Below are 23,077 nucleotides of genomic sequence, written 5' to 3'. Positions count from 1 at the left end.
TGTGCTAATGCCTTCATTATTAAAAACATTATAATACCAGTCTTTTGAGGCTCATCTCATTTCCTATCAGTTCCTTTTTCAGGTTGTCATCGAGAAGTTTGCTTCCTTTAACAACTGTTCCTACTTAGTCCTGAGCAGGTCTTTATGTGCTTCGCCTAAGAAAAATTAAATTATACAAAGTTCATCCAATTAATCCTAGTCCTTTCATGTAACAGGAGCAAGTACCTCAACACTGAACTTGTCCTAGTTCTTTTTTTCTTTCCTTTTTTCCCCCTCCATTCTTCTCTCTTGCTAAAACCCTAAGAAAATTTTGAGAAAGAAAGGAAATCCCTGATCATTCCACTTACTGCCACATGGAGTCTTTATTTTTGAGTTGTTCCTTGTTTTATAAACTATGCATCATTTCACGTGCAAGCTTTGCGTTTAAATTTTTTCAGTAGTGTTAATATTAGGTAGTGAAGTAAAAACTCTGGGACTTGAACATTAAAGGACCCTAGTTTCAATGTTCAATATTATGTATTTGTTAATTAACAATAGAGAAGTTCCCTAAGAAATGTGAGCCTCTATTTCCTCATCTTTAATACACGAATGACAAAATAAATACCTTGAGGCATTGTTGTGAAACTTAGAAATGACTTACATGAAGTTCTTGTTACATAGTAGGTAGTCCATGAAGAGTGGCTACTTTTACTATATCAAAAACTTTTTCCATGTTACTAACCAGAGTTCATGACTGTCAAGATAACGTCTTAACCTAGGAGTCCATAAATAGTATACGATTAAAAAATTCTTAATTTTTGGACTCTGAGATTAGAGATGATATTTTTCCAGCTTCTCAATATTTGCATGTATAATAGTGTTTAGTTACTATTTTAAAGCACCTAACCAATATCTGATGTTAAGTGCATGTAAACATGAAATGTCTTTATGAAACATCTAACAGGATATGGCATTACATCAATCTTCATATAAAAGCAATTATACTAAAATAGACTTTACCTTCTGGCAACTTAAACTCCAGCCAAACATTCATACAGACTGAGTTATTAAGGAATCAAAATAAATAGTAAATAAACTAGTTAAATATGGTCATTGCATTTAATAAAAGACCAAATGCTTTTGTTGGATAAAGAACAGGGAAATAATTTCTAGATCTGCATATCAGTGGAAACTCTAACTCTTCCATGACACAGAGAGAGGGCTATGGAACAAGACAAGAATTTTGAAACATCCTGTTATTTGGAAGGCAGAACAATATAGTAACCTGCTGGTGACATAACTTGAATGAAAAACTGAATGAAAAAATATAAAATACCATGAAGCCTATGGAGAAACTTGGCCTAGTTTGTGTGCTGCTATGAATGACATAGCAATAATCAAAGGTGAGGAAATTGATGTGGTGGTTTGTGACTGCAAAAAGTGGCAAGGACCAAGTTAAACATGAAGAGGACTGGCTGGTTAGCTCAGTTGCTTAGTGCACAGCCTTATAAAATAAAGGTTGAGGGTTTGGATCCCCATACTAGCCAGCATGCTCTCCCTCCCAAAACATGGAGAGGAAAGTGTAGATGGTTGTGTAAGTCAGTGTTCTCCAGAAAGAGTAAAGCAATAGAATATGCATTTAGATATATAAGAGATTTATTAGAGAATTGGCTCACACTATTATGAAGGCCAAGGAGTTACATGATAGGCCATCTGTAAACTGGAGACTCTGGGATGCCTATCACGTGGCTCAGTCCAACTCTGCAAGCCTCAGAACCAGGGAAGCCAATGGTGTGATGCTTAGTCTGAGGCCAAGGCCTGAGACCCTGGAGGTTCCATTGGTGTCTCAAACCCAAAGTCTGGGGAGACCTGGAACCCAAAGGCTGGGAGAATAGAGTTCTGATGCTTATGCACAGGAAAGAAAAATGGATCCCAGCTCTAGTGGACACAGGCATTTTTCTTTTCCTCTGTTTTTGTTCTCTCTGGGCCCCCAGCAGATTTGATGGTGCCTGCCATATTGAGGGTGGATCTTTCCCACCTGATCCACTCAGGCTCGCATGCTGATCTTCTCTGGAAATACCTTCACAAACACTCCCCATAATAATGCTTTACCAGGTTTTCTAGATATTCTTTAATTTAATCAAGATGACACCTAAAATTAACCATCACAACAGTGAACTTAAAAACAATCATCAGGGGCCGAGCCCGTGGCGCACTTGGTAGAGTGCTGCGCTGGGAACGCGGCGACGCTCCCGCCGCGGGTTCGGATCCTATATAGGACTGACCGGTGCACTCACTGGCTGAGTGCCGGTCATGAAAAAACGACAAAAAAAAGAAAAAAAAAAAAAAAAAAAAAAAAAAAAACAATCATCAGGACACATTAGTGCTAAACTATTCAGTCTACAAAATGATAACCTTGCCATGGTCCGAGTTTACAATGCTGTGACTTATGGCTAGTTTTTTTCTGGATTGAGTAGTGAATATTTTCTTCACATTGCAATTCTCTACAGACAGCTCTGACTTGGGTTAAAGTTTTTCATCACTGTGGTTCCTTTTGTTGTGGAAGGAAAAAAGATTCTCAGAGGACTATTGTCTTTTGTATCATGATGAAGCTTTAAAAAAGTGAACAGTTCTTTCGAAATGTCTTGCTGATTGACATTTTAGTTCTCATGCTTTCCCTGAAGATTAAATATTAGAAAAATCCAACAGCCAGGTATATTTTATAATGTCATCAAATGCTAAACAAATACCAAGTTCAATGTCGAGTCTTTGAGTTCATGAAAGAAGTACAGCAGTAATGTTATTTACTAAAAAGAAGAGCAAATAATCAGTAAGGCAATATAAAAGTACAGGGCTTCAAGTGCATAGGTAACCTGTGTTAACTCAAAATTTTAAAAAGACCACTTTTAGAGTTTCAGTAGCATTCTTCAAAAACAACCTTCAAAAATAATTTCTTTTTGTTTGAATCAGTCAGTTGGAAAAATACATTTTACAAATGAGAAGAATAGATGAGTAGCTGTTAAGGCTTAAATTTCTGATTTCTAATTTAAATTTAGGAATTATTAATGTACAAATAATAATGTACTGCCTCTGTAATAGGACTTACTCTTGATTTCTAAAACAAAAGAGAAATGTGTACATTTTGGAATGACCCGGATGTTGTTCATCATTTTTTTTCTCTAGTTAGCTTAAAGTCTAATTTTACTTTATTCTGTAGACTACCATATCTTATGTCAGTGCTTCTGACAGCATCTACTTTGAGATAATTTTACTTCCTAGATAGGACTGTGTTTTCATTACTAGGGTTCTATTTCAAAAAGTTACATGATCAAATATAGTCCAATCCCTTTGATAAGTAATGATTTCATTAAAATTACCATGTTTTTTAAGACTTCTTGGAGACTTCAGTAGGCTTAGAGGAACTGTAAATCCTCCCCAACCCTATTATTTTCTTATACTTTAGAGGTATAAAATGACAGAACAACCAACATGAATACAAAATAACATAAAATAAGAAAACATTTTTAAAATCACAAAATAAGTTCCTAATTTATGTATAACTTTTCACTTAAGATGCTTATGTTATAAGCATGATTATTTATGAATATAAATCAGATTAGAAAAGGCCGAGCGATGACCAACTCTTTCATAACCAGTGCCCTCTCTTTGTATCTGTCCAATGGGCACCTTCTAATTTCCCAGAATGCCTCAGTTCAATGATTCTCCTTACCTCTTTTGATGACAGCATTTAGATTTTCTCATAAAAGGGGCAATTTGCTTACTTGTTTGTTTGCTCGCTTGTTTTAGAGGAGTCAGAATTTTGTGTAATCATGCTCAAATGTAATTGAATCTTGGGTGACCCCCGATCCTCACTGTACACGTCACTGCTCACCTGAGCAGATGTGTATTGGTTTGTTTCGGGTTAGGTTCAGGTGCTACCCAGCACTTTTTGACAAACTGACACAAACTGAGAATCACTGCTGACACCAACAGCCACTTTTGAAGATGTGGTCAATCTTTTCTTTCTTCATTAAGCTGAAACATGATGGGAGCCTTTCTAAAGCAATTATTACTAGGATACTAATGTTTTTAGATATCAAAATTATAGACTCAAGTATATTTAAAAAGTAAATGCTCTATCTTAAGGTAAGCATAGCCTGTGCTGGCCTGAGTAGTACAAACTTACAAAGCACTCTCTGCTGCCACCCCTAGCTTTTTAAAGCCTCAGTTCTGACTGGCGCTGGCCATAGATGTTAAATTTCTACACTAAATATTTTTAGATAATGCTGCTGGGTGGACTGTTCTAGTGAGATCCTGTTTCCCAGAATTTATTTCTAATGGGCTTTAGGCTAATGTTGCACATTCTCTTATTCTGGACTTGGGTTATTTCCTGGCTTCTGCTGTGCAGTATCTGAGACCATTCGAAAATGGTCCCTCCGATTGGAAGAAATCATGTGCTTACCTGGCCCTTAAAATATTCTACCCTCCTTAATTTCAGAAGGTTCCACCCTGACTTTGCTGTTACCCCTTCATCCGACCCACTCTGTACTATTTAGCACCAGGTTCCAGAAAGGTTTAACTTTATTCATGATCAGTATCTTCCTAACCTATTTCATTTGCCATATAATTTTACTGGGGGGAAGAATATGAGGACTAATTCTACTATTCAGTAGAGTTAAATTTCTTCATCACTTCTGCTAAGACAGTAACAGAAACTGCTTTCAATATTTCTCTTGATATTTGATGATTCTGTTCCCTGCAAAGCATCCCTACCACTGCCTTCCCCATAAATGGGTGACCATAAAATTTATTGTCCAAAGGAGATTTTTTGAGAATGAAAGAGGGTGCTATTAATAATTAATCCTGAGCAATAGTCATAAATCAGGACTATCCCAGGCAAACTGGGACAGCATCCCACTTTAAATACGTGCATACTAGTCAATAAAGTCATAAAGAGTTTAAAATCTGCCCAAGCCATGAAGGAAGGGCCATGAACATTCAGTATAAATTCAGGTTTTAAATAAAGATGCTCAGCGAGCACAGAGAAAAGTTAAGTAGGAACAGATTGCATTTGCCCTACTGCCCCATTTCTCCCTAACTTCTCTTCCTGATGCAATCCTTGCACATGCTTCATCCAGACACCCAGGTAGCTGTCCAGTTGTAATACATGCCTATGCACTCAAATTAGAACATATTTAAGAAAATAGAATACATGCATGTTTTTCAAAATTCCAAATACGGTCAAGAAACAGGCCTATTGGTGAATTTGGGGGGGGACATGAAAGCCTTAGAATGTGTAAGTTTAGTCATGTCTTAACAGATGCCAAAGACTGGCTTTCTCTGAGTTAGTAGTGGATTGTCTCCTCGTAATCTGGAGTAGTTGCCTGACAGCTAAGCTTACCATAAACTAGAAGCATTACCTACCTTTTCAATGTCACTGCAATTACCCACATAGCGGAAACAAAACAATCTTCTCTGGGATGCCATATTTTACTAGTAAACACAAGGTCTTTCATTTGCTTCCCCAACAGCCCACCATACATCACAGTTCATCATCATATCAGCAGTTGTTCTGTTTTAAATGTGGTGTGCCTGAGGCTACATGACACATATTGCATCTAGATTGAATCTAGAAAGAAAAACTTTAATACTCTTGTAGGTATCTTCCTGATAACAAAAATCTTTGTTTCAAATTTTCTGTACCTCCATGAAAGATTTTTTTTTTTTTTTTGCTATAGTTGTGAAATATGAAGTCTGATACATCAGATCAGATGGATCTTCGGCAGAGATAAAAACCATAAAGTTATATGCTTAAATACATCAACTCGAAAGAGGGAGAATATGTGAAAGATCGTACAGTTGTACCAAGCATAAATCAGCCCCCATTTATGTGCTCGATTGAAAAAAGCTAAATGTAGCACAATCGAGTAACCAGAACAATTTGTTTTGTTCTGGTGCTGTATGACATCTGTCCATTATTGCTATAAGTTTTTATTCTTTTTATTTTTCATTTACTTTTATGGATTGGGGATGAGAGTGAAGTTGCTGTTATCCAGCTATTCTAAATTCGGTATTCAAGTGTATGATAGTTGTTAGAAAATCAAAATAGCCCTTGCAGTACAATCATCATATATATTTCCCGCCATGCCTATTTTCAACTTAACTGGTTGATTATTCTGGTCAAAGCCAACGTCAATTTTAGGACTAGTAGACCATATCTCCAGCGTGTCAAATATCAGCCCCATCTTTACAATGAGATATATATAAATCTCTTGTCTTTATTTTCTATCTACATGGACTTTGGAATATTTTTAAAGACATCAATATTTTCATATGTACAAGTAGAGCCTTTAATGAAAAAAAATTAGTGTTTTTTAAAGCAAAATAGAAAGTTCCTTAAAACTCTTCTTCTATTTCATGCAATTTGCTTGTTTACACATGGCCTGAACTCAAACATATATGAATTTGTCCATTTCCCCCATTTGAAATCCTGGGTATAATGTCTGTACCAGCAGGAAAGGAAAAATGCAAAATTATGGTTGTGCATTTAAGGGAACAGATAGTTAAATGGGAGAATTCTGCAAGAACTATTTATCATTCACATTAAGTCCTAAGTGAAATTGAACCTCTCTTTAATCTAGATGTACTCATTAAATATTATATGTAAATTGGACGTTTTAGAAGAACAATACTTAATCCTCTAAGAAAAATCATTGTCTTAAAAGACTAGCAAATTAATACCTTTGTAAAACAAATATTCACCCCTTACCTTATTGGTTTTAGGTAATGTTTTACAATTCTGGTTTGCTTATGCAAAATATCTCTAGGCTCTCAATCCTCTTCTCTTCTTTATCTGTACTTCTGTCTAGGTAATTTTATCAAGTCCGATGGCTTTAAATAGCATGAACTTGTTTTTGGTATCCAGAATTATAACTCCTGGAATTCTACCCTGATCAAGAGTTTATCTGTAAATATCTACATTAAAATGCCTAATAGGCTTCACAAATCTGGCTTGCTAAAATAAAGTTTTAGGGGTTTTGCTCTCCAAAACCTATTCCATTCGATTAACAGGGCACCACCATCAATCCATATTGTTCAAGCAAAATCTGGGAAATAATCCTGATTTCTCCTTTTGTCTCTTATACTTCTTCCCACATCCTTTCATCCACATTTGAGTTTGCCTGCAAAATGTATCCTGAAACCAATCTTCCTCTCCATCTAGTCACCATCTTTCTTGGATTACTGTAATAGATTCCTGACTGATCTGCCTGAAGTTACTATCACTTGTCTAGTGTTCATTTCCCACCTAGCAGCAAGGGTACACTTCTTTAAGTACTGAGAAATCATTTCGGCTCCTTATTAAAAAAGGAGGAAAAAGACCTCGTTGTTGATGAAATCCAGCCAATAAAGAGGCAAACAGAGTACTGTGTTGAAACGTTGGTGATTATCAGTAAATATATCTAAATACCCATTGAAATCATTTTAGAGGACATAGTATAAATGCTATAACCTTGACAAACTAAATATGCATGGTATATAGGTACAGGAATAGAGATAGAGATAGGTGAATAGACTTGCTACAGATGGGAAAAGAAAATCAGAGAGAATTAAGCTTCTTGCTGTATTTCACAGCAAGGTTTCATTTGAAACTATTGAATCATAACACATCATTCCTCACAAAAAGAAACAGAAAAATGTTGGTTGCAGGGCTGGGAGAAGAAAATTACAAGATAATTCTAAAACAATTTGTTGTGCCAACACAGGAATTGTTCACAGGATGAAGACTCAACCAAGGATAGAGAAGCTAGTCTGAAAAGGCTCCTATCAGCCAAATCTAGGAGAATTTGAGTGTCCAACTAACAATAAGGGGTTGCAGCCTTTTGAGTAAAATAGGAATACATGACCCCATGCTTATGAGAACTAAGCAGACACACATCATGTGTACATATGAACACACACACATAGATACACCAAATAGGGAAGGAAAGAAAACTCTTTTCTATTGTAGAATGATAATTAGTAAATGTAAAAAAGAAATCACTATTTTGAAATCCTACAGTAATCACTGATCCATAGAGCATATGTAAAAATAAATCGTGTATTGTGGGGTGTGGGGAGGATGGTTTTTGATTCCAAAAAGTAGAAAAAATTTATTTAACAATTTCTAATCTTAGTGCAATAAATCCAGAAATCAATGACAGTACTAAAAAGGTTTAAAAAAAAAAGAAAGAAAGAATTTTTATATTAAAAAGAAAGAAAGAAGAAACAAAAGGAAAGAGGGAAGGAAGGAGGAGAAGGAAAGAAGGAGTCTTTCTCTCAGATCAAAGATGTAAATACAAGTCAAAATTGCCAAATATTTAGGAAACAGTGATAGTCAGAGTCAATGAGCTACAGGAAAAACAGGTCAGCAGAAATATAATCTTAAACCTCTGTCAATGAAAATAGAGTATGAAAATAATTAATGTTCAAATTCAAAAGTTAGAATAAAAATCAATAAAATAAACTAAAAGAAAGAAAAAAGAAATGAATTAGTAAAGATAAAAGATGATAAATTCAAAGGATCTTTCTGGGTGAAAATAAGGTAAACTACCAGCTAATTTTACAAAGAAGAAAAGGAAAAGGGAAAATGCACAGATACAGAAATTACAAATCAGTGGAAATCACCTCAGAAACCAATTAAATTAAAGTAATCAAATAAATTTTAACCCTGGATAAAATTTAAATTTGTTACAGCAACAACAAAAAACTCCAGTACCAGATGCTCTGTCATGACCAGTGAAGGTTGTTGGCATCTCAAATTTGATGGTTCTTCAAAAAGTTCATTTAAAAGGTTTATTATGAAAAAAAACTATTAGTGAATTTCAATTTTTTGGAACCAAAATAAATTTCTATTAAATGTTATAACATGTCTGAAAAGGATCTTGTTTGAAGCACTATGGAGATAGAAAATCTACACAGACCAATTTCCAGAGATTGTGTAAAGAATGCTAGAAAGCACTATCTACCAGAAAAGATCAGGACATAAAATTTCCAAATGGAATTTTACCTGCCATTTAAAGAACAGATGATTCTAATTCTACTTAAACTGATTCAGAGCATAAGAAAGAGGAAAATAGGAAAGCATCTAAAGCATCTAAATTCTTCCTAGGCTAATGGTAAATGAACAAGTACTATTTTTCATATTACCAAATTCTTTTCACTGCCAAATATAACTTTAACTTAATAAATAAAAATGACAATTTCATGATACATGAAATTCAACAAGGCCTCTATCTGAAAACAGAATATAACACAGAAGTTATTCTGAACTATTGAATGTCATGTTTAATAATAGTTTTGTGCTATTCTATGTTGTATAAACACATTATAATTAGTCCTTTTATATTAAGATAATTGTAGACTCACAGATAGTTTCAATAAATAATACAGAGAGAGGCCATATATACTTTATCCAGTTTCTCCTAGTGGTAATATATAGGTACATTTTAGGCTATGTTAGAAGACAATATGCTATGGAATTTTAAAAAGTATACAGGGTGAGAGAACCCTTCAGTAGATCAGGTCTATATGACTTTGATGTTGAATTCTATAATATACTTAAATACAAAATAACGTCTATGCAAACTCCTTCTAAAAAACAGAACAAGAGGATATACTTTCCAATTCATTCTCTGAGGCTGTTACTACCTCAATACTTAAAAAAGACAAGACATTACAAGAAAAAGAACTGCAGACCAATATCCTACATGGACATAGATACAAAAATCCTTAACAAGATATTACCAAACCAAATTCAGCAGCATGTATAAAGTATTATACTGCATGATTAAATGAGATTACTCTTGGAAATGCAAAGTTGGTTTAAATCCAAAAATTAATCAATTTAATATAACATATTAGTAGAGCAAACAAGCAAAATATATGTCCATCTTAATAGCTGAAAAAAAAAGTATTTGACAAAGTCAAGACTCTTTCAAAAAAACTTTCAAAATACCAAGAATAAAACCTGGGGTGTAGGGGGGAAACTACAGCTAACATTTCACTTAGTGGTGAAAGGACTAAATTCATTCTCTCCAATTTGAAAAAGCAGCAAGATGTCTGCTCTCAACATTTCTATTCACTTTTGTATTAGAGGTTCTACCTAATGCAGTAAGAAAAGAAAACATAAATTGAAAAAATACAAATTGCAAAGAAAAAAGATGACATGATTAAGCATGTAGGAAATTCAGGAGAGGGTAAAAAGAAAAGATCAACAAAAAATTAATTATATTTATACTAGCAATGAATATCAGGAGAATCAAATTAGGAAAATAATTTCATTCACAGTAGAATCACAAAGAAAAAAGTACTTATGAAGAAATTTCACAAAAGAAGTGCAAAACCCATACACTAAAATGGCAAAACACTGCTAAGAGAAATTAAAGATCTAAACAAATGGAGAGACATCTCAGGTTCATGAGTTAGAAGGTTCAATATTGTTCAGAAGCCTGTTCTCCCAAAATTGATCTATAGATCAACAGAATACTTATCAAAATCCCAGCATGCCTTTTTATAGAAATTGATATGCTGATTCTAAAATTTATGCTAAAAATTTGGAATAGCCAAAATGATTTTGAAATTTGATTACAAAGTGGGAGGAAATACACTACCCAACTTCAAATGCTATAGATGAAGCTACAATAATTAAGATTGTGATGGTATAAATATAGACACAATCATCTATAAACTAGAATTTTAAAATCGAGAAATAAATCTTTACATTTATATGCAATTGATTTTCCAAAAATGTACCAAGGCAATTCGGTGGGGAAAGGATATATTTTTTAACAACTAGTGCTGGAACAATTGGATCTATACATTTTTAAAAAACGAAATTAGACCCTACCTCACACAAACCTTGACTTGAAAATAAATCATAGACCTAAATATAAGGTCTAAAAGTATAAAACTTCTAGAGAAAAATAAAATGTAAATTAAGGTCAGAATACACAAAAGAAAACGTGATAAATTGAACTTCAAAAAATTATGACTCAAAAATAAACCAATTAGAACTTAAAAGTATGCAAAGGAATTGAGCATCTAATCAAGCAAGTTATAAAAATGCTACTAAGCATTTGAAAAGATGCTCAACATCCTTAAAAATTAGAGAAGTACAAATTAATATCACAATGAAATACTAGTATATACCCACTGAAATGACTACAATCAAAAAGTCCAATTTTCCTAGCACCATTTATTGAAGAGGCAGTTCTTTCCAAATGTATGTTCTTGGTAGCTTTTCAAAGACCAGTTGGCTGTAGATATGTGGATTTATTTCTGGGTTCTCTATTCTGTTCCATAAGTTCATGTATCTGTTTTTCTGCCAGTATTATGCTATTTTAATTACTATATGTTTGTAGTGTAGTTTGAAATCAGGTATGTAATGCCTCCAGCCTTGTGCTTTTTGCTCAGGATTGCTTTGGTTAATCATGGTCTTTTGTGGTACCATATGGATTTTAGAATCGTTTTTTTCTATGAAGAATGTCATTGGTATTTTGATAGGGATTGCATTGAATCTGTAGATCACTTTAGATAGTATGGTCATTTTGACATTAATTCTTCCAATCCATGAACATGGAATCTCTTTTCACTTTGTGTGTGTCCTCTTTAATTTCTTTCACCAGTATGTTCTAGTTGTTATTGTAGAAATGTTTCACCTCTTTAGTTAAATTTATTCCTAGGTATTTTATTTACTTATTTATTCATTCATACATTCATTTATTTTGGTAGCTATTGTAAATAGGATTACTTTCTTGATTTCTTTCTTTGCTTTTTCATTGTTGATATGTAGAAACACTATTGATTTCTGTATGTTGGTTTTGTAGACTGCAACTTCGCTGAATTTGTTTATAAGTTCTAAGAGTTTTTTTGGTGGAGACTTTAGGTTTATCTATATATAAGATTACATCATCTGCAAACAGGGCCAGTTTTACTTCCTCTTTTCCAGTTTGAATTCCCTTTACTTCTTTCTCTCACCTAATTGCTCTGGGTAGAATGTCCAGTACTATGTTAAATAAAAGTGGTGAGAGTGGGCATCCTTGTCTTGTTCCTGTTCTCAGATAAAAAATCTTTCAACTTTTCCCCATTTGGGATGATGTTAGTTGTGGGTTTGTCATAAATGGAATTTATTTTGTTGAGATACTTTTCTTCTATACCTAATTTGTTGAGCGTTTTTATCATGAAAGGAGGTTGAATTTTATCAAATGCTTTTTCTCCATCTATTGAAATAATCATATTGTTTTTTTTTTTTTCCTTCATTTCATTGATGTGGTCTGTCACATTTATTAATTTGCATATGTTGAACCATCCTTGCATCCCTGGGACAAATCCCACTATCTCCCACCATATACCAAAATCAACTCAAAATGAATTAAAGGCTTAAATATAAGACCAGATCTACAGAACTACTAGAAAAAAATATAGGGGAAATACTCTAAAACATTGGTCTGCACAAAAATTTTATACAGAAGACTTCTAAAGAACAGGCAACAAAAGCAAAAATAGACAAATGGGATTACATCAAACTAAAAAGCTTCTGCACAGCAAAAGAAACAACCAACAGAGTGAAGAGAATGAGAAAAATGGGAGAAAAAAATTGCAAGCTATTTATCTGACAAGGGATTAATATCTTAAACATATGAGGATATGAGGAATTTGAACAGCCAAAAAAAAAAAAATCTAATTTAAAATGGACAAATGACTTGAATAAACATTTCTCAAAAGAAGACACACAACCAGCCAGCACGTATATGAAAAGTGCCCAACATTATTAATAATCAAGGAAAAGGATATTAATCCTTTGTCAGATGTATATTTTGCAAATATTTTCTCCCACTCTGTTGGTTGTCTTTTAACTCTGTTAATTGTTTCTTTTGCTGTGCAGAATGGAAACCACAATAAGATATCACCTCACTCCAGTTAGAATGGCTATTATTAAAAAGACAAAAAATTTAACAAATGCTGGTGAGGATGTGGAGAAAGGGGAATTTTTATACACTGTTGGTGGGAATGCAAATTGGTACTGCCATTATGGAAGACTGTATGGAGGTTCCTGAAAAAAAGTAAAAATAGAACTATCATATGATCCAGCAATTTCACTGCTGGGTATTTATCCAAAGGAAAGGAAATTAGCATATCAAAGAGATATCTACACCCCTGTGTTTATTCAGCACTGTTCACAATAGCCAAGATATGGAATCAACCACAGTGTCCATTGACAGATAAATGGATAAAGAAAATGCAGCATATATACACAATGGAATACTACTTAGCCATGAAAAATGAGATCCTGTCATTTGTGGTAACATGGATGATCCTGGAAGACATTATGCTAAGTCAGGCATAGAAAGATAAATGCTGCATGTTCTCACTCATATATGGGAGCTAAAAAAAAAAGTTTAGCTTATGGAAATAGAAATAGAATTATTGTTACTAGAAGCGGGAAAGGGATGGAGGTTGGGCTGATAGGGAGAGGTTGTTTAACAGATACAAAATCTCAGCTGGATAGTAAAAATAAGTTCTCATAGTGTACAGTAATGCTAGGCATCTATAATTAACAATATTTTTTTGTATGTACTTATTTGGCCAAAAGAATGGAGCTCAAATGTTCTCATCACAAAGAAATGATAAATTTTTGCAATTATGCATATGCTAACTACAATGATTTGATCATCACACATTGTATACATATATTGAAATAAGACTCTATCACATAGTTACCATCAACACATTTCAATAAAAAAATTAATTTCTTTAAAAAAGCCATATATATCCTCTATTTCTTTTTGATCCAAACAATACCGAGTGTTTGCAGGGAAGTGGTGAAACTTAAATTCTCATACATTGTTGGTGGAAATGTAAAATTCTGAAAACAGCTTGGCAGTTCCTTTAAAAATTAGACATGTAGCTACATACAGTCTTGAAATTTCACTCCAAGGGAAATGAAGCATGCACATAAGCTTTATTTGTAAGTATTAATTTCGGTATTAGTTGCAATAATTCCGAACTGGAAATAATCCAAATATTCATCACTGATCAATAGGCAAAATGTGGTATATTCATACAATGGAATGGTATTACATCAATTCATCGAAAGAACAAACTATTGGTACAGTCAACAACATGGATGAAACTTGAAAAACTTCCAGACCAAAAAAAAAAGACTACATAGTTTATGATTCTATTCATTTGAAATTTCTAAGGATGGCAAAACTGCAGAGACAGAAAGCAGATCAGTGGTTTCCTGTGGGATTGACTGAAAAGTACCTAAAGAGAAATGTGTGGGGTGACGGAAATATTATAAAATTGGATTGTGGAGATGGATTCAAAACTCCATAAATTTCCTAAAAAATCATTCAACTGTTTACAGTAGTCCCTCTTATCTGCATTTTTTTCTTTCCAGGGTTTCAGTTATTTGTGATATGGTACAATAAGATATTTTGAGAGAGAGAAAGACCACATTCATATAACTTTTATTAAGTATATTGTTACAACTGTCCTATTTTTCTACTTACTGTTGATCTCTTACAGTGTCTAATGTATAAATTAAACTTCATCAGAGGTTTGCGTGTATAGGAAAAACATAGTAAATAATGGGTTTGGTGCTATCTAGGGTTTCAGGCATCTACTGAAGGTCTTGGAACATATTCCCCATGCATAAGAAGGCACTACTGTACTTAAAAATTGGTTAATTTTATAGTATTTATGTTTCACCTCAACAAAGTTGTAAAAACAAGCAAATTGCTGTCATTAAAAAAAATGATAAAATAATGAGATATGTGAGTGACTACCAAGAGATATTATCTGAAATCTTATCGATGTTGTCAGTATTTAGTTACAACCACTATGAAAATTCAGTTCTATTTTTACTGTAGGGGGGAAACTGTGATGGAAGATATTTCTCAAAATTATTTCTGGTGCTAGCTTTCCTATACTGCTATAGTGTGCAATTTACAATCAGATTCTCTAGTAATGACTGAAGTGTTTTTCACTATGGCATCCACCCATTTTGAACAAACTCTCATTGGGCATGAGACTTCCTGCCTAGTGGAGTGGTACCTAATCCTTACTATCTTCTACTTGTTGATGCCAGGGCCTTTCTTCACATGGTAATTGGTCAATGGATTAATTTGGAAGAGCTGATCCTCAGATTTTCTACACCAGAGCATAAGGAAACCTACATTTAAACATATGCAAATGAAGTGTGGTGAAGATTTAATGATATAGTAGCTTCTTTAATTTTAATGGAATATGCAGATATAAAATGTTACTATTCTATTTTTATTTATTTCCTATGACTTTTCCAAGAAAAACAAACAAATGGAAAACATAATGACATATATACATGCATATATAGACATATTTGCATACATATACCCATACAGATCCAAAGCACATACCTAGACATATATATATATCCACGTCCGGTATTTTTATTTTCAATTCTCTGGGTGTTATAAATAGAATTATATCCCACTTAAATTCATATGTTGAAGTCCTAATCTCCAGTATCTCAGAATTTGATCCCATTTGGAGAAAGGGTCTTTTACAGAGACAATCAAGTTAATATCAGGTCATTAGTTTGGGCTTAATCCAACATGACTGGTGATCTTATAAAAAGGGAAAATTTGGACAGAAGAAAGACACTTTCACATAGAAGAAAGACAATGTAAAAAGACATAGTGAGAAGAATACCATCTATAAGCCACAGAGAGAGGCCTAGAACAGATCCTTTCTCAGAACCCTCAGAAGGAACCAACTGTGACCTCACAAGGAATCGGGATACCTTGATTTTGGACTGCTAACTTCCAGAACTGTGAGACACAATAAACCTCTACTTTTTAAGCTACTTTGTTATGGCATCCCTAGCAAACTAATACATTGTAACTTAAACTCCTTACTGAATTTTAAGACTGACATATTTAAGTCAGTTTGGGCACAGACTATAATTGGAACTGCTATACTAGAATACTTGGCATTAAACTCAAATCCAAAAGTTTAACTTTATTGGTCATAAATCTTTAAATGAAGCTCCTCTGTGTATATGCACAGGTACACATATTGATCATCATTTATTATTCATTCAATTCCTATTGAGTTCTATCTATGGATAAAAGTCCTAAGTAACATTATAGATTTAAAAGGCCAGATATTTGTATGTAAATATATATTAATTTACTTGCTATCTCTTACTACAGGTCTCATAGACACTTTGAAGCATGTTAAAACATGTTTAAATATACATTTTATAACTATTTGTATTTATCTACTTGATATTTCTCACAGCGGATCTTACAGATGCTTTAAACAAAGCATATGCACAACTGAGCTTATAGACACCTTTACGTATGTCCATCTCATCAGTATCTGTTCTGTGACATGAGGCAGAAATCTAAGTATTTATATCTAAACATTATATAAATGGTCTTCTCAAAATTAAGAATGATAACAAAACAACTCCGATTTAAATATTCAAAGCTTTGCGTTGCTTTTAGAATAAATGTGCAAATGCCATCCCATCCTGTAGGGCCCAGTCGGGTAAGCCTTCCATAGCAACAAACTCACCTCTCAGCACACGGCCTCAGTCTTCTCCTCCAAGTGACCTTGACCTTCCTATGAACTTTCCCCCTCCCTCCTGTATAGTAAACTACTCATCAGTAAACTTTGGATCAATTTTCTTCTTCAGGGATGTCTGTCCTGACGTTCTTGAGTAAACTAAAGTCCTCTATTTTAGGCTTTTATACTACCATGGATTTACCTGCTAAACCACATAACAAAGTTGATATTTCATATTTATGTATGTAATTATTTTATGAAAGTCAGTCTCCCCACCAGAGTCTAAGCATCCGGATTTAAGATATAGTACATGTTTTCTGTTCATAACTGATTTATCTGCACCCACCACAAGAGACTGTCTACTTCTGTAATGAGTAGATGAACACAGTGACTCTCACCATCTCAACTCTTGGAGATTTGAAATAATCTTACTAAATTTGAAAAGGAGCATTAACATCAGCTTTAACAAATGTCCTTTGCCTTACGTTTGGAATTGAGGGAAAAGTACAATTGCAAGTGATTCGCAAGATGAAAAGCCAAGGGCAAGCACAGGTATGACAAAAAGAGACCTGCGTGTGTACAAATGTCAGTCATCGACTTGAGAAGAAAGATTTATACATCAGTTGCTCTCTTCACTCAGAGCTTTGTAAATTGAGAATGGTCATTTCGAGAAGCAAATATCATATAGATCTAATAATTAAAAAGAAGTTTTTATAGATCCACTTCTATCTACATAAAACAAGCTGATTTCACCAGCTTTGCCCTATAACATTGTTGCTATTGACAGCTAATGTTGGCTTGCAGAAAAACATCTAAAGAACTAAAGCAAACAAAAAGCCACATTTGTGAGTCCTCACTGAATGTCTTTTTAGCAGTGCTTTCCCCACAAGAACCGGAACTTCTTAGTGGAGTGAACCTTTTCTCTTCATTGTGGGTTACTAGCACCATATCAAAAACTCATCAGCAAAGTAAACTTTACAAGACATTCTATGTGCTTAAAATTTAACAACACTCAGTGGTAGTGAGAAAATGCAGAATACAGATTTGCCATGTACTGCCAATAGGAGAATAAATTTGTCTAATATTTCTGCAGGAAAATTAGTCAATATACCAAAAGCCTTTAAAGTTAGAATATACTAAGACCCATGATTTTCACTTCTAGGAATAATTATCATAAGGCCATTTCAGAAAGTAAGCGACATTTCAAGTAGATGAGACTTTATTGTAGTATATTTTATAAAAGAATAATATTTTATTTTTATTTTTATTTTTTCAAAAGATGACCGGTAAGGGGATCTCAACCCTTGGCTTGGTGTTGTCAGCACCACGCTCAGCCAGTGAGCCAACTGGCCATCCCTATATAGGATCCTAACCCGTGGCCTTGGTGTTATCAGCACCGCACTCTACCAAGTGAGCCACGGGCCAGCCCTAGAGAATAATATTTTAAATGTTCCTGTGATAAGCGACTGTTTATATAAACTATCTTACATATGTTTAACTGAATACTAACAATCTATTAAATATGTTTGTTAACTTTCAACTCCATATGGATGTCTAATATGCATCACAAGCCTTACAGATCAAAAGAGAATTCTTGATCCCAGCCCCTACAACTCTGTTCTTTGATTTTTTCCAATTTCAGCAATGGGTACCACAGTATTTCTAGCTACTGAAGTCAAATATTTATAGTGGTGGTAACTAATATGGTAACCATAAGCCACATGTGGCTATTGAGCCCTTGAAATGTGTGTGGCTCATCCAAAAGAAGACATAAGTGTAAAATGCAACCCAGATTTTAAAGGTTTAGTACCAAAAAAAAGTTGTTAGATACAAAATAGCTCAATATATTTATTGATTACATATTAAAATTATAATATTGTGAGTACAGTGGATTATATACAATATATCATTAAAATTAATTTCATTTGTTTCTTTTTCTATTTTAAACTGGTTAGTAGAGAACAAATTACATACTTGTCTCACATCTTTTACTATTGGACTATGTTGATCTAGAACCTATATTAATTCCTCTCATTTCCTCAGCCTGGATCCCAAATCCAAGCCATCACCAGCTCCTGTTTCATCATTTTGCAGATGGATGACGAACCTTTCTATCTCCCCTACGGTCATCACAGTCCAGGCCACTGTGGTCTCTCCTCCGGGTCAATACAAGAGTCTGCTACCTGATCTCTATTCTTCCTCTCCAGCCTCCCTACAGTTAATTCGGTACCCAGCAGTCAGAATAACTTTTCTTTTTAAAATATAAATTGAAACATTCCACTTTTTATGACTTTCTATAATGCTGAGGACAAACTCTAAATTTGTTGACCTGGGATTCGAAACCCTATAAATTTTAGCACCTATTAATCTCTCATACTGCTTTATATAATACTCTCCCTACCCCATATCCTCCTTCTTCCTGTTCTTCCAACATCCCAAGGCCTTGAGACATTTACCTCAATGTTCCCTCTGTCTGAAATTCTACCTGCATCTCACAATGATGATTTGCCAATGTTGTCAATAGCAAATTTCTTACTTCTTGTCATTTAAATCTTATAATTCAAATACTACACATTCAGAAAAGTTTTCTAGATCCCTGAAACCAAAGAGGCCACCCAATCATCACTGTAAGTTATTTATCTGCCTTGCACAAATCAACATCTGTTATTTTCTTTATTATTTGTATGTTTATTTATTGCATTTAATTCCTCATTAGAATACAAGCTTGAAGAGAGCAGTTACCTCTTGCTTATCTAGGTATCTGCAATGTCTTGAACAGTGACAAGCATATAACAGACTTATAGATGGTGCTGGGAGAAGAAATGAATACATTAAGTAGTGAAGAATGTTGTGGTTAATAAGTATTCATTGACATGATACTTACTGTTAAAGGTAAAAAAAAAGCTTACAAAATTGATGGCATGTTTGAAAAAAAAGTATATATATATACGCACACGCATATACACGTGCGTATGAGTGTGTGTATGCATATGTAAATGAGAATAAATAGGGGAAAAGGGAGAAAGAAAAGGAAGATGAAACAGAAAAATTATACATCAAAAGAGGAGGATTGGTTATCCCTTGATGGTAAGATAACATGATATTTAGTTTCTTCTTTAAAATTCACTGTCTTTCCTAGTGTTTGAAGGTGGGAAGGCTTTAAAAATGTGTTTAACACTTTTATAGTTAAAACAGCTAAATGTTAACAAAAAGTATATTTACAGCTAAATTATATCTAGTCACAGTCTCACAAAATTTCTTCCCAATGCATAATACCATAATTGCTCATTAGACCACGTGGCCTCTGCTCAGTTTTGATCACACACTCACAGACACACCCCCAGAGTCTTACTTCTCAATAAAGATTTTAAAAAATTTTAAATGACTTATAATTTGTATCTTTTATTTAAACTGCAATATATAGATTTGGCATATTGTACAATGGGTTTCATAAAATTGGTTCTCACAAAATAATGCCCGATTAGAAGTCACTTAATTTTGATTTGATCCTTCTCCAACTGGCGACATGCTCATTTTAGACATTATCCATTTATCCAAGTATTATTATATAGAGAAATACCATATCTAATGGGTCCAATCAAGTTTGGTTTGCATCAATCATGGTGTTACATAATTTGGCACCACTGTGAGAAATAAAATATTTTATTTTATTTTTTTATTTTTTTATTTTACTTTATCAATATACAATGTAGTTGATTTTTGTGTCCCTTTACCAATTCCTCCTTTCCCCCTCCCTCTTCCCCCTCCCCCATATCTGTTCACTTGTCTTAACAAGTTCAAGCAATTGTTCTGATTGCGGTGTCTTCTTCCCCCCACCTTTTTATTTGTTTGTATATTTATTTGAAATAAATTATTTTAAAAGGGTGCATTATCATTGGAAAAATATATGATCTCACAACTACAGCTATAAGAAAAGCCTGTTAAAGACAACACAAAAAGACTATAATATTGAACAGCAGTTGAATATTTTGAACTCCAGGTAAATCAAAATTCTTTACCTCACAAATAAGCTATTTCTTCAAAACTCATAACATCAAACAATTTTTCAAACGAGAAATAGCAGTGAATATTCATTTGAAAATAAAGACAGAATTTAAGCAGGTAGGATTCAATTAACCAAACTGGAACATAGCCAGACCTCTTCAGCTAACATCTCTGCTCATTAATAGATAACATTATTCTTGCCCTGCTAAACCCAATGTCAGGAACAGAAAACATCCTTGCTTCTCTTCCTCACTGGTAAATATCCAAAATTAAATAGGGTATTAAAATGCAAGCATCTCTAATTAAAAAATTGCATTTCTCTATAAAAGAGTTATAGCCACTTTTCTGTTATTAAACTGTTACCATGGGAAGAATTTATATATCAGCAATAATATCCACCACTGTACTTTAAAATATAAAACTGAGTGATTTAATAGTTGCTACAAACTACAGTGAACTTGTCATGTTTTGCCTAACCATCTCCTGCCCCTTTCCTTTCTTCTTCCAAATGGCACCCCATTTTTGAAGGAACTGCTTCTTGCCTGGTCCTTCAGATGATGTGCTTATAATGGGAACTTCAACCCTGCCCACAGTGATAATCCAGCAATGGATGCACAATCCAAGCTAGGTGATTTCCCAGGATATTTCAAATTGCAGGTAGAAGAGTGGCCTTTTTCTCTGTGATAGAGAATCTGTGAAGATGTGGCCCTGTTGGAACTGCTGGTGCCCATTCCAGCCTCATGAGGAAGTTGATCGGCAGGAATGATGCTCACACAGAGAGGGCAGCTGAGACAAGAGGCAGATGGGGATTTGAAGGTATGATTTCAGTCCCTCAAGTATTTGGAGCTGCCTTTTATTTCCACCTTCCCAGATCCTGATGGTTGAATTACTTCTGAAATCCTGCTAACTCTTCTGGTATATACCTCTCCCCCTAAAAAACTGCTCTGTTTAAACTAAGTTGGTGTTTTCAATTGGAATAAAAAAAATATGTATCACCTACAAAGGACATAGGTGCTCTATAAATAGGTAACGATATGTTCACTTCTCCTTTGCAACATAAATGGCATGCTGTCTCAGTGTGGAGGCCGTGTGATTATTTTGCTATGGGATTTCGTGGGAAAAACATGTGGTACCCACAAATAACCACTTAATTTTATTTCACAGATGTTCTGCCCCACCTAGCCCTATTTGAGCTGCATTGAAGGCCTTAACTTCATGTAGTAATTTTTCTAAATTTAAATAAATCAGACCAAAACTCTTGAGGAATTCTTAAAAATTTTACATGAACACATTCTATATGAAGGTGGAACTCATCCTAACAGACTTCAGCAAAAGGGTTGTAGGGTGACCCTAATATCTTTTTTTTTTAAAGCTGTCATTTGCCAATAGATTAATTTCCTGGGAATTATTAAATACTCATGGATTATCATTGAGTAGATTCAATATGTATGCGTTCACCAAAAAAACCATTTAAACAAGGTTAAGGAAATATTAAAAAATATGAGAAAAATCTAATTTGGTTGCAGGCAAGCACTACTAATTTATTTAATAGATATTTATTCTACGCATTCTATATGGCAGAAACTTTTAGACACACTGAGTTACAGCAGTGAACAAAGCCTCACCCTTATGCTATTGATATTCTGGAATAGTAATGTGCAATAGAAATACAATGAGAGCCACAAATACAAGCCAAATTTGTAGTTTTAAATTTTCCTAGTAAGAACATCTAAAAGAGGAAAAAGAATTTAATTTTTCATAAAATATTGTATTTAACCTGGTATATTTAAAAATGCTGTGATTTCTCTAAGTCCATCCATGTTGTTTTGAATGGTAGCATTTCATTCTTTTTTTACAGCAGAGTAGTATTCCACTGTGTAGATATACCACAGTTTCCTTATCCACTCATCAGATGATGGACATCTGGGCTGGTTCCAACTCCTGGCTATTGTAAATAGTGCTGCAATAAACATGGGAGTACAGGTATCCCTTCAGCATGATGATTTCCATTCTTCTGGGTATATTCCCAGCAGTGGAATAGCTGGGTCATATGGTAGATCTATCTGTAATTGTTTGAGGAAACTCCATACCATTTTCCATAAAGGCAGAACCATTTTGTAGTCCCACCAACCGTGTACGAGAGTTCTTTTTTCTCCGCAACCTCACCAGCATTTATCATTCTCATTCTTTTGGATATTAGCCATCCTAACTGGGGTGAGATGGTATCTCAGTGATTTTGATTTGCATTCCCTGAATGCTGAGTGATGTTGACACAGAAAGAGAAATACCACATGTTCTCACTTCTTTGTGGGAGCTAAAAATAGATAGATAGACGAGAGTTTCAAGATGGCGGCGGCTGCGGCGGCTGGCGCGGAGTAGCTGAGGTGGAAAAGGTGGCCACTGGGCCTCAGGCAGCCGGGAAACTTGTGGACCTTCCTCTGGCCATCTCTTAAGGGAGGACTGCTGCTGCTGGCCGGTCGTAGGGGCTCAACGCCACTTT

Source organism: Cynocephalus volans, chromosome 6 (genome assembly GCF_027409185.1).
Source record: "Cynocephalus volans isolate mCynVol1 chromosome 6, mCynVol1.pri, whole genome shotgun sequence".
NCBI classification, from domain to species: Eukaryota; Metazoa; Chordata; class Mammalia; order Dermoptera; family Cynocephalidae; genus Cynocephalus; species Cynocephalus volans.
This window is presented reverse-complemented; position numbering follows the sequence as displayed.